The 13,852-nt window shown below is 43.2% G+C and overlaps 2 protein-coding genes across 3 annotated transcripts in view; both read right to left on the reverse strand.

The window, feature by feature from the left end:
- The window catches only part of CDKL5 (cyclin dependent kinase like 5), a 130,899-nt gene extending 127,148 nt beyond the window's left edge, over window positions 1-3,751 (reverse strand). For both annotated transcript variants that reach the window (XM_035542238.2, XM_035542237.2), the window contains exon 1: window positions 3,644-3,751. The gene's annotated coding sequence lies outside the window, so the exon portion shown is untranslated. The remainder of the gene's footprint in view (window positions 1-3,643) is intronic.
- The window catches only part of BEND2 (BEN domain containing 2), a 446,678-nt gene that overhangs the window by 164,195 nt on the left and 268,631 nt on the right, over window positions 1-13,852 (reverse strand). The window lies entirely within an intron of this gene.

The following is a 13,852-nucleotide window of genomic DNA, read 5'->3' on the forward strand; positions in this document are numbered from 1 at the left end:
GCATAGCTCTAACAAACTAAGCTAAATAAGAACCTTCCACTATAAAAAAATATAAAAATAATAACAAAAAAAAAACTTTAAGTGTTAACCATTTCTCCGAATTCTCTAAGAACGTACAATTCCTACAACACAGTAGGACTTTTCAATGTTGACACCTAACCACGAAGAAAAGGCTGGGGGGTTGTTTTCCTATTCAAGCTCCAAGATTTATTTTTTTTTGTACACTGAATAGTTGAATAAATATTTGATTCTACTGAGCCACATCCTCCCCTTCCTTCAGTTGAATGAAGCAGTGTTACCATTAACAGCTGTATTTCCATAGTCATCTGTAAGAAAAGATTAACAGGGGCAGTGATACAATTCAGCAGCATAATGGAGCTCTGTGTGGCTGGCATAATTGTGATTCAGCTAAGAATTGATTCGCACTTTGTTTTTTCAGAGGCTAAATTTGGTGGGGGGCTTTATTTTTATTTTTAAATATTGCCAGGCAACCATTTCTCATGAGTGCCACCTTTCTTCTTCCAAAATAAATGTCAATGTTAAATTAAGCTATGCTATTATTTAAAAGATATCGGCTAAAGGGTTAAGTTTCAAGACGTTAAGGGGCAATTCCAACACAAGAAGGCTCGACCTGCTCAGATTTGAAGGACAAGTCTGAAGGCAAGCTAGAACACCGACATCTCTTCTGAAATAATGACAGAAAAATAAATCTCATTGCACTAAAGCTAGAATTAAAAGCTTCTAGAGACCTAAACACTCCAGTATCACAGTCAAGCATTATAGAAAGTCATCACGTATTAACTGTAACTGTTTATTTCATACACATTTTCCGCATTTTAAGAGGAATAAAAGTCCAACGCAATAGATTATTTTCAACTCCACTGCACCTAGACATAACTTAGGTACCAACCCTTGGTAGAGCACAACTCTAACATGAAAACCCATGCATTCAGGTGGTTATTCTTGCTGAAAATAACCCAGGGACACAGGCATGGCAGCTCTCGGCAGGCTAGCTTATTCCTACAAGGTTCTCATGGTTGCCTCAGAGAAGGGAGGAAAAAAGAAAACGTGGGCAGCTGTGAGCAGACACAGTGTTCCTACAGCAGCAAAGTTTAAGGCACGCAGAACCTTTTAAATTTATTTTGGCCCCTCGGGGTGCTTTCAAGATAATTAGGAATTATTTCAATATCTTATTTAGCACAGTGATAGAGAAATATACTGAGATTGTCATGTTCTAAACAACAATAAAAAAGCTTAGGTTTAAAAGGTGGACACACTAGCATTGTGAACATTCACAAGTTCAACATTTTTCCTTCATCGATATTTAGTATTATTAAACTAGGCAGACTCAGCAAGAGGGCTGATGTTCTAATAAGTACACAGAGAAAGTCATTATGTATTGTTTTAATACTCATTTTAATTTATAGCGTGAAATTAATTCTTCCTGCTTCTGATGCAGAAAGCTGTTATTACTATCCACAAACAAATCCCTTTGCACCAAGACACTAAGGTACAACTCTTGAATTGTCTGGTGAAACAAACAGAGGTGGGAGAGCACAAAAAGTGGCCTTCTAGACAGAATACCAAACTCAGAAACAGGAAATGAACTCTGTTCCTCATTATATCACATACATTCTTTAGCTATAGCACATCACTGACCATTCTCTCGCCTTGATCTCCTGACACGGAAATTAAGATAAAAGCCTAGAGCTGTAAGGCTTAGCTCTTGAAAGCAGTGCTAATATTCTCTAAAATTCTCAAAAATAAGTTACGTCAAATGCACGCCATTCTTGTTCCATTCACATGATGAGCACACAGCTCACAGTGCCTTCACTTACCTTTCACACCAAGCCATTTTCAGAGCAGATCCACGCTTATGCTCTGCTCAGATTAAGCATGTATGCTCCAAAAAAATCTCATAAATACGAGCTCATACCTTGTCCAGAATTTAAGTAATAGCTAGGAAAACCGCTGTTTTGTAATTCCAGATGTCTACTGGTGAGCACTGTGTGCTCCAGAGAGCATGCTAACGCTTATATGCGCATGGTTTTCGAGAGCGTCCATATATAGGCAGCATTATAAGTAGCTATTTTTATAATAGAAGAGAACTGGTTTTTCATATAGGAAAGAGAGCTTTCTACATATAGAAATTATTCTCTTATTCCACCTTGTTCTTGCAGCCTCAGCTCACCTCCCACTCACAGAGCCCTGCTCCACACAACAGAAATAGCCACTGCCAGTGTCAAACCACACTAGTACTACAGCTAACTGGACCAGCTCTCCAATAACAGTTTCCAACAGGCTAACCCAAACCTCTTTTTATAAAGACGTTTTCTTCACAGCGACCATGCATTTTTTTAATGTTTTCCTGTGGCTATTTCACTACAGAAAAAGACTTATGAAATTGATATTCTCAAGGGCTTTGTTAAGAGCACAGAGCTACAATAAACATTTCAATATCTGAACCTCAGAGGGCATTTTCTCCTCATCATTTTTGAGCTAAACTAGAAGGATCCATGAAGAGCGTTAAAACAGAACTGCAATTTCTTTGTTTAAACACCTCAAGTTTTAAGAAACGAGGCAGAACGTAACACCTACAATGCTAACAGGTTCACTAAAACTCTGATTGCAAAGCGAGACAAAAGGAATGAATGAAAACAAAGTTATAGTTTTAGATTTGATTTTGGATGCTGAAACAATAAAAATACCTAACATCAAGCAACATTGTATATCAGATTTGCCGAAGTTGTTGACATTCAAATAATGTTGCAATCAGATGTAATACGTGGAAGTGAGATGTAATATATATTTTTAACGTGTGTGTTTTTAAATGATGCCGGCTGCTTTCAGCTGCAGGTCCAGGCACTGGCAGCAACGAATCCAAGCAGCCCTAGGTGCAAGACACTGGTGTAGCACTTGCATCTTGCAGCAAGCGATCGCTGCTGCTTTTACGCTCCCCCTTTCTCCGTGGTCTTTCCCCCACCCTCACATGCAATGCGGTTCCCCTGCATCTCAGAAAAACCCAAAGGCACCAGAACATCGCCACGACCCCACGACAATTCTGAGTTAATGCTGCATTTTGGGGTAAATCCTGACCAAGAAGGCCGTTCCCCGGAGGGGAGTTCGGAGGGGGGCTCCCAGAGGTGCCCCCTGCCCCACACCTGCCCAGAGGCACCCCAGTTAAGGGGGGGATCTCCCCCATCCCCAAATTGTGCCAGCCCAGGCATTTCCCAAACGCTGCCCCCGGCTGCGTGGGCGCGATGGCAGAAGGCGATACACCTCCGACGCTCGGTCCACCTATTAAAATGGCGCTTCGTGCTTCTACTCCGGGCAGGTATATTTTATTAAAAAAAAAAAAAAGCCTTTTTTTTTTTTAACCTCCTCTCCTTACCGCAGCTCCCCGCTGTGAAGGCAGCGCACGCACAAAGGCAGCCCAGCCTCTCAGCCTGCGCTGTCTGGGGCGTTTAGGCTACATTTAACGGGCGGGGCGTTACGTTCAACACCCTCACGGCGAAATTTTGGGGGAAAAAACACCCCAACGCCCCCGGCGACGGCGAAAGGCAGCGGGGAGCGCCGTTACCCCGGCACCCGGCGGCTGCCGAGGCTGGGAGCCGACAGCCCGCTCCCCCACCCGAGCCCTTACCTCGCTCCGGATCTGCTCCGGTTCCGCTCCGGATCGGCGCCGGCTCCGCGGCTCCGCCGCTCCCCTCGCACCCGCTCCACCGCCGCCGCCCCCTGACCGCGCTCCCCCGCCCCGCCGCGCCGCGCAGCGCCTCTCAACGCAAGCCGCTAGCCCCCCCGCCCCGCCCCTGCGCCCGAACTGACGCCTCTCTCCACCAATAGCGAGGCGGAGAGCCGGTCCCAAGCCCCGCCCTCGCTCGTTTCCACCAATGGAGGCTAGCCGTCATCCTGCCACCGCTGCCACCGCCTCTCCCCTCAGCCTTCCCGGCAGGCTCCGTTGGCTGGCGGCTGCCGAGCAACGGCCGCGGGGCCGGGCCGGGGTCGGGGCCGGGGACAGGGGACAGGGGACAGAGGGCAGGGGACAGAGGGCAAGGGACAGGGACAAGAGACAGGGACAAGAGACAAGGGACAAGGGACAAGGGACAAGGGACAAGGGACAGGGACAGGGCTAGGGCTGGGAACAGGGCTGGTGGCAGGGGCAGGGGCAGGAGTGATCCCAGCATCCTTAGCCATAAGGATAACTTGAAGTGAATTTAAATAAAGATATAATGCTGCTGTCTAAATTGTAATAAGTGTGCTACCAGTGTTGGCACTCCATGTATCGCCAACGGCTTTTGTGGTCTTTAATTATTCTCCTCTGCCTGTGCTGGTTCCAGGACGGAAGGCAGTGGTGCTACCGGTTACAAACAAAGATAAATGACTTAACGCGTAAAAATAACTAACTGAATTTCCGGTAACATATGCTAGCAATTAAAACATCTTTTTTTTTTTTCTTTCTATCAGTGTGTCTTGTCATTTTAATGTGAGGCCAGATTGTAAGCGACGTGGTGCATGTCGAATTCCTGTGAGAACGCAGAGACAGGAACATGGCTGTGGCAAAGTCTGAGCCGAGCACCATGGATTTTTTGTTAAAACTCCACAAAAACAATTTTCTTTTCCTACAGTGCTTCTCGCAAGTAACCATTTTCACACACTGACATGTTGTAGTTACTATTTTTACCGAGATCTGCCTTGGTTTGGATGTTTCTCACAATACGCTACGTGACAGAGAGGATAGAACGCTTTATAAGAAACGTTCATCTTGAGCTTTGCTTTGATAAGGACAGCAGTCCGTAATTTTACATGCCGGAAATCAGATATCATAGCCCACTTGTCTTCTGGGTTTCTTCAATATTCATAATAATATTGTTCTCCCTCGTCTTGTGGTTGTGACAGAAATGTCAGAGCACAACAGCTCTTTCTTTGCTGCCTCCAAAAGCTTGAGGCTCATTTCACACAGCTAAAAAGGTGGAATTTACTAAGGTGAACCCTTGCAAATCAGGCATGGGTGTGGAGGTCAAGCCCCTCTCTTCTGATACGTGTCATGGTCTATAATGGAGGTTTTCTTGTGAGAAGCTAGGCTAGACTCCACCAAGTCACTAAAATAAGAAAAAATATGGTTTACCGGATAAAATAAGCATTTGTGACTCTGAATACAAATAAGAAGCGGGTGTCATTCATAATAAGATGCCGTTTTTAGGCATTTTTCCCATAAAAACGAGGGGAAAATGCCCAAGTTTGGACCACCTAAGTGTTGTTTTTTCAGGGACTCCAGAGTGGGGCGTGGAGTGATCAAGGCCAGAGACAAATGCATGAAGAAGGCAGCCAGATTACCTTGGCTTCCTTTCTTGGTCCCGCAGGCACTAGCTGGCTCCGTGTTCGGTTGGCCATCCCGCGCAGATCGGAGCGGTCTGATCCGTTCTGCTGGAAACGGCACGAAGTGCCAGGCCCGGCACGTGCCTCCTCTAGGAGCCCGCACGGGTCACTGCACCAGCTGCAGGCGTACGGGATCAATGGCTAAACAACATAACGCAGCCTCGGCAGCAAAGGGCTGCTCACCCGCTGCATCCCTGCCACGCCACTGGCACTCACAGCCAGGTGATGGATGCAAGCATCGATGGGCATATGGGGAGAGGCATGAGGATATCAAGTGGGCAGCAGATACAGCCCCGACAGGTATAAACATAAATGCATGGAGCAAGAGAGGAGCAGAGCATTTTAGAAGAGCCTTTAAACAGACAAAAATCAATGGGAGTTTTGCCTAGCTAAAAAGTGGAGAAATTGGCACACAGATAGGAGCAGATTATTCATTATTCTTGCTTGCAGTGACATTTCATTACATACAGAAGAAACAGAAACCATGAAGAAGTGAATAGATATTGTTTCTTTCCTAGGGTCTTGAGAGAAAACAATGCAACAAAAGGGAGTGATGCTGCTTTTATTATTACTCTCTACAAACTGGCTGTTGCTTTCCCAGGAGCTATGCTCTCAGTTGAGCAACCAGTAATTTAAAGAGTGTTTTGCCACAAATTTCCTATGCAGCATTGCATATTTAATATGTGCAATAAAGGCTGACAGTCACAATTCTCAGGTGGTAGAGTTTGCTGTAACTGCACTGACATCCTTTCACAAAGCTTTTCTTGAAATGTGTATTTTAAAATGTGTAATTTGCAAGTGTTGCTCTTGAATGGGATCATTTCATTTTGAACACTGGGCTCATGATCAAAGAGTTATGGCTTTTTTCCTCCGTGCAATCGTTTCCACGCAAGTGCTGCAAACTAATTTTTTCCTCCTCCGTTTGGTGGGTGCTGCAACCTTCCTCCAACGACCTGGCAAGTGGGATGTTCCCCAGGATCTGCCTGCTATATGTGTTTGTGGGGATTCAGCAGGGATGTGGGTTTTCTGGGCAGCCCTGTGGCAGAATTGCTGGCTGCCCCGCCCAGCACTTCCAAACCCAACAGAGCCCTTTGGTAGGGGGAAAGTCACATAAGCAATGGTGCCAGTCTGTAAGAAATAGTTTTAGTGTCTTGTTCAACAAGGCTTGTTAAGGCTATGAAAAGTACCAGTGATCTAGAACTTACCTAATCTGCCTCTTAGTTTATAAATAGGTTTACAGTGCTTAGCCACCTGCTGTATACTCCTCTTATGCATTACCACTGCCCTTTCTTCTGGCTTCCTAAACATATGTGGGTAGATCGCAAGATACGCATTCTGCTTTTGCAGAGCTGGGACTCAACCTAATTATAACCCACAAGATCAGGATGTGACTGTTTTGACTTGCAGAAGCAAAGAGGAATAAATGAGCTGTTGACATTTAATTTGTTTGGATACTCTGAACTCGGTCCACTTTTTACTGTAATTTATTGTGTTTATGACAGTGCTGATACCTGATGAAAACCACCCATGTGCGCAAACCATCATTTGCATTGTATTTGCTGATGAAATAAGGTGACTCTTATCAGACACTTTTGTTGTTCTTTTATGAGTCTGAAGTCAATGTGTTTTTATAAGTTCTCAATGACAAGAAAATAGTACACAGAGCAAAGTTAAATAATATTTCTTTCCAGCCTACTGTAATTTAGACAATCTGACATTTCAAAGAACCATACATCTTTATTTCCATAATAACGACCAGTTATGGTTAATGGATTTCATTCACCCTAATATATCTTACCGTGTGTAATAGGCACCTACAGTGTGCACGAAGGTAGCTTTGCCCACGAGGTGTTTCCTCCCTGAACATAATGCATGGTTTTATATCAGCATTTGGTTGGAGCAAGAAAGGGGGAAGATGGCATGACTACAAGGCAGCTTTCTGTTGTAGAGGTCTGCACCTTCAGTGCTGAAGGCAATTCCTGTATGTCTAGACCCATCAATGTTGCAGTCCTTGATTCACCTCCAAATAATGGCACAGACACACATCGTTACAGTCCCACAGATCACATCTTATTTCACCCCTTTCCCCCCATCATGCCCAGGTGTCCCTAGCAATGGTGTCAGGATGAAAACAGTAGGCTAGATCACATATTTTCCATATTTTCTTATTTTCCAGTGATTGTTTTCTTAAAATCACTTTTGTTTTCAGAGCTCTCTGAACTCTCCATAAACTGTTTCCCAAAGCATGACCTTCTCTCTTTAAACTTAAATACTCTATTTTCCTTCTCTGTCTTACTTCTCCCTCATTCTTCCTCTCTTGGTTGCATTTAAACATTACTTTGTGACTATCTTACTGGTTTCAGTGAGTCATATTCACCTATACAAGCAGTATCCCCCACTTGTGGCTCTTATAACCTGTTTTCTATGAGAATAGGTTTCCATAGGAAAGAAGAATCATCCTTCCTCTCCAGCAGAATTAGAATTTACTATCTTCCTAAGTCAAGCCTGATGGAGAGCCCATGCTGCTACAGACAGCATTTATAAACAGAATCCTAACACTTTTTGTATGAAAAAATAATATATGAAACATTGCACCTAGGCTGATATTGTCCTGTTAAATGTAATCTTCAATGAAATCAAAGATATAACTAGCTTTTAATGCATTGTGTATTTTTGTGTATTTTATTTATATATATATCATATATTTATATAATATTTTTATATATTTATATTTATATTTATATAAATTTTATATAAATATAAATAAATTTTATATAAATTTTATATCTATTTTAATATATTTATATATTTTTATATTTTTATATATTATATATGTATATTTATTTATATATTTAAAAATGTGTATTTTTTCATAGCCTGACATACAGAAGAAAATGTTCTGAAATATGAATTTAAATGTAGCAGTGATAGATGGTTGCAGAACAATATCAACACTGCTGAGATGTTGCAATTTCCACCTATTGTAGTATGTGTTACCATCACTGTTGTACCTAAGAGCCCTACTTCTGGCCTGACTCCTTTGTGGACTGGGTGTCATGGAAACCCAAAATAAGAAGATAATGCTGGCCCACAAAGCCTTGTACTTCAAGAGGTAAGAGGTGACAGAGTACCAGAAAAGGATGAGTTAGTTCACTCACTAAACTTATCTAAATCTGTGGCATGGTGGCAGAGGTGAATTTCAAATAGAGATTTTTAAGGAAAAAAAAAAAAAAAAAAAACTGAAGTGGTTTTCTTGATCTTTCTGAGAAACTCAGCAAAAGCACTTGGGTGAAGTATGGGAGATAACATGGATGTACCTATGTGAAATTTTATCGGTCAGATGGAAAGTATCATCCTGGGTAGGCTGGATGCAAGAGCCTGGGAGATGATATGGTGGGGATAGAACATGAATGGATTTGAAAATGAAGTCCATTCACATACACTGATGCTATGAAGACAGAGACCAAAGAAAGGGTTGTAAGAGAGGACAATTTAGACCTTGGGGTCTCCCTGAATGATAATGCATCATTATTATGGCAGTGCATGGCAAGGGTAAGGAAACAAATGCTGCAGCAATCAGTGTTCGGCATAATGAAAATTTGGGTGAGTTTTTGGTATGTAGATGAATGCAAAAAGCCTTCTACTAGAAATGTTAGCCTTGTTAGGATTATGGCATAGTTTGGTTATGAGAAAAAAGAAGGAGGTGGAAGGTGCAGATAAGTGGCAGGCTAGATATGATTTGTCACTGTGACTGCAAAGGAGATGCAACCGAAGGTGTTGTTTTAAACATACTGTTCTTGGAGTGATGTCCAGGAAGAGCAAATCTGAGCCATTTTTTTCTGAGACATTCCTTTGAATAAAAACAGGCAGATCTGGAGTGAAGAGATGAATATTCAAAATAATAACTAAATCATCTTAGTGGTAAGTCATCATAAATGCTGGAGGTGGGTCTTGAAAGAGCTCCAAGTGGCCTGCAGTGGTAATGGACAGATGCACAGGGGGAAAGCAAAGAAAAGACAGTCACAGAAACCCAATGAATACAAGGTTTCAATGCTGGATTACTGTTTTTGAACTTTGGTTCCATTCAAAACTGAGGAGAGACACAGGTAAGAGCAGATTATGTCTTGTCTAAGGGGAAAAGCTAGTTTACAGAGGTTCCTGGTTGAAAGTGGAGGAGATGTGTGTTTAATTAGCTTGGATATGAAAAAGAGGAGCAGAGCAGTCCATAGCTGGTGAGAAAAGGGGATCAGAAAAAAAAATGTTTTTGTGGGAGCGTGAGAACTGAAGGAGGAGTGAAGAGCAGTGTGTTCAGGATGGAAGAACTGAGGCAAACAGAGGAGCTGGAAAAGAGAAATTCTTAATACGTGGCATGGCAGAAGGAAGGGAGATACAGAAAGGGAAGTGAAGGAAAGCAGATGTCTTCACAAAGAAGACAACATTGGTTGAGATCCCAATGAGGAGAGCAAAGAAGATGCAGGAGCAGGATAAGAGGGAGGATGATTCAGGGCAGAAAAAAATCTACTTGAGATGACAGATGTTCTCAAACTGGAGAATGAGAATTACTTAATTAGGAAACTGGAAGAACTGAACATGGATAAAAAATGTGTAGTGGGGAAGGACAGCTTGTCTCAGAACTAGCTGTTTTGGAGTGAGAGAGAGGCAAAAAGAAAGGGTGAAGAGTAAGGAAGGCTGAAAATGAACATCAGTCCTTGAGGCAGAAGGAGAAGGAAAAGAAGAAATGCGGAAAAAGAGAGGAGTGACAAACACCAATAAATACTTATGACCTGGAAGTTGTCAAAAGACTGAGTGACAAGGGACAAGGGAGATGAAGACCATTAAGTATGAAGCTGAAAGATACATGATTGCTGTTTAAAAGGGAGGAACATAGCAACAGAGATCTGAGAAAATGGCTGACGAAATCAATGCAAGACAGTAAGCTTTGGCATAGGGTGAGCCGAAGGAGGAATGCAGCCTGAATGCAGAAGGGAGACTTGGAGCTATTCGGCAAAGGGATCGGATGGATCAGCACAGACTTAATGTGGGATATGGTGAAAACAAGAGTGTCTTGAGCTGAAATCAAAGAACAAGACCAAAGAGAACTGCTGCATGGAGAGCAGGCAGCAGGAAAATGATAGGGGGAAGAAGAAAAGGGTCGTATTTAATGCTGCTAAAAATGGAGAAAGACAGTTTAGCTAGGGAGGAGCACAGGCAGGGAGAGAGCAAAAGTCCAATGTGACCTCCATGAAATGATGCTGAGGGGAGAAACGCTTGGAAAAGAGAAACCTGTGAGAGAGAGAGAAGAGAGAGAAAAGGATCCAGGCCTTGGTGAGGCTGAAGGCAATGACATATGAAGAAGTCATGGATGACAGGGGTTTTTTTACAGAGACAAAGAGAGTGGGAGGAAAGAAGGGTGTGGGTGTGAAACTTGAAGCTGCGAAACAAGTCACAGGTAGAAGGAACAAGAAAGGAAGACGTAGCAGAAGGCAAGACAAAATCTTCCAACTTGGATGGTAAAAATAATAGTCCTAAATTCTGTCTAGCCATCTCAGTAGAAAGTGGCTTTAAAGCATAGCCCCTCAAAACATTTTTCTTTGTTTCTTTCCAAAGATCATCTGCAAATAGTTGCTTCGATGTGTGGGCTTTCCTCTGGGGAGGGCGGAGGGAAATGAACTACTGATTCCTACTCTCTCCTGCTAAGGGTGCTCATTAGGCAGTCGGAGAGGCTGAAAGAAATCATGTTTAATAAAGTGGTAGGTGATTGATTTAGCTGAGAGAAGGCATAGCTGTTAACAGTGTCATTCCTTAACCAAATCTAATCTCGCTGTTTCACCACACCAGGCAGTTATGGTTGGCTGAAGTACGTACCAATGCTTAACGTGGATTTGAACTCCAATGAAACACAAATGACCAAGACAAAGTTGCCTCTTCTCCATGCTGGTGTCACCTGGGGTTTGGATGTATATCTGCAGAGAGTGCTGCATAAACATATTCCCAGATTTTGGAAGGAAGCTTCCCCAGGTGGGATACATGCGGGGCAAAGCTTTGGGAGGGAATCTGTCTCGCTTGACTGCACCTCCTGCTCCTCATGATAAGGCAGCAGCTGGGGTGCCACAGCTGCAGGCCTTCTACTGCCGATCCCAGCCTGAGTGCTGGTGAGCCCCATCTCTGTCATTACCACTGCGCCAGAGCCTGGGGCTACGCGGCCTGCTTCCAAAATAAGCCTTCCCCTTTCTATTTTGGGGCTTGATTGTTCAGCTGGGGGAAATGGGGAGAGATGTGGTTCTGGTTTGATTTCTAGGAGTGAGCGAGAGGAGGGGTTTGGGCCTCCTGAGCGCGTTCTGATGCCTCTGCTAGCAGCCGTGTCTCTTTCACAGCATGCGGGCTTGCTGAAGGCATGGTTGTCCTCTCGTAAAACCCTCCTCGATTTCCCAGGGTTCTTCTCACACACATACTGTTATTTTCACTTTCAGGCTTCAGCCCTTCCATGTCTGACATACAGGCTTTTCCAGGAATATCTTTTAAATGGAAATTTTCAACCCCGTAAATATTTCACTTTCAAATATTTTCATTGTTGGCCAACATCTGAAGATTTCTTGTTTTAAGCAACCCCCCTGTACTCTGCTTAAAACCAATATTTTGTTTTACTATATGAGCAGCCAAGCCATCTTAAAAGCAAAATACATTAAATGAAAAGCTAACCTGGTAGACATTTTGCTTTCACGTCAGAGCCAAAAACACAGAGAGAAGAGTTCTTGATTAGAATAATGAATGAGAATAATGTATGCATAGGATTAAGGACTTGAGGGGAGGCTGCATCAGAAGGAAGGTAGTTATTTGAGTCCACAGAAGCAAAATGAATGAACTGCGTGCAAGCTGGTTCTGGTTCAGAATAATGGTTGTCCCAGATTAGCTTCCCTGATGCGATTTCAACTGCAAATAGTTTCTTGTGTTTGGTCCCAATCAAGTAACAAAGGCATAAGAAAAAAATTGGATGTGAGGGCTGATACTCAGTGCTGCTGAAAATGTGAAGGCATAATGCTTCAGTACTCCGTGGTGGACCACTCCCTAGTGAGGCTAATATTATCCTTTTCCCCCAAACTGTGCTAGAACTAGCATGCAGCACAGCATTATCCTGTACTGTAGTGACATCTACTGAAGGAAAGCAAAAAAACCTTCAGGAAAGCAGTGCTGGCCTCAACCACAATGCAATCATCGAAGCTTGAATGCGTTTTTGAATGCAGAGGGGTTTCATCTTTTTCCCTTTCAACACCACAGGGCTGTTATTATGTGATTGTTACTCAGCACCCCTCGTCAAAATGTTTCCAGACTTTAAACAAATGCATGCTCAACTAATGCAGCCTGATACTTGTTTTGCATGCAGATATTCAATTCCTGAAAGACTGTGTATTAGTTTTAGTTTGTTCTCCATTTGAAAATGGAAGTGAAGGGATTTTCCTCTCTGAAGGAGGGGAGAGGCTGGTATCTGGAGGCTTGCAAATGCACAAGGTGTTCAAGTAGAGCTGGCCGTGACCTGACTGCCTCTGCTGGTGGGAAGAGACGAGAAGGACAAGGGCAATTGTCTCTCTGCTATTCAGATGAACTGCTTGTATTTCTATCACACTTATGAAGAGCTTGTTTGATAACGTGTTCTCTTCATGCTCTCTTCTTGCCAGCAAGCATTGTTTTATGCCAGAAATAAAACTGAACCCAGGTTTTTATTGCCCAATGACTTGCTTGTGTTACCAAGAGCCGTTTGTAGTGGAGAGTCTGCCTCGTTTGCTGGTGAAGGTTTGTGGTCTGCAACTGCTTCACCTGGATGCTTTCATCTCCTTCTTTCAGGGGAGCAGATTATGGGCTCTAACCTTCCTGCCACTGGCAGCAGTGGGGACAGGTCCCTGCATCGTGACAGGAACGGAGGCTCATGACTGCTCTCCCCCCGGCTCTGAACTAAATGTCATCCTGCCTCTCTAGCTGTGAGACCCCCACCCTTCCAGGGACAGCTCCAAGCAGGAAAAATCCTGTCAGCACATACACATCCAAGGCTAGCAGTGGGCTAGAAAAAAGTGCAATGGGGCTGCAAAATGTTGCTAAACTGAGAATGGATTTGAAAAAGACCTGAAAATACTGATGGGAATGTTTTATGGTTCTGCTCTCTTCTGCATTTTTTTTTCTAGCCTCCCAGAATGCAACACTTACAGCCTATAATTAAAACAGCTTGCTGCTATTTGCATTTTCATGAAAGGAGCCTCTCCTAACATACCACTCTTATATCTCCTATTTGATATCTAGTGAAATTTAATTTCAAGGCTTTCCTCTTTGCAGATCATTTAACTCCTAATGGCTTTTTTAGCCTAAATCTATCTCAGCTTCTGTCTGAGCTGTGTGTCTCTTTCCCTCTCTCCCTGTCTCTCTTTCTCATTATTTGTTCACCTTTAAGCCATTCCAAAGCTATTGGAAAGACAGATTGCAAAGACAG

This window comes from Cygnus atratus, chromosome 1, assembly GCF_013377495.2.
Source record: "Cygnus atratus isolate AKBS03 ecotype Queensland, Australia chromosome 1, CAtr_DNAZoo_HiC_assembly, whole genome shotgun sequence".
Taxonomy (NCBI): Eukaryota; Metazoa; Chordata; class Aves; order Anseriformes; family Anatidae; genus Cygnus; species Cygnus atratus.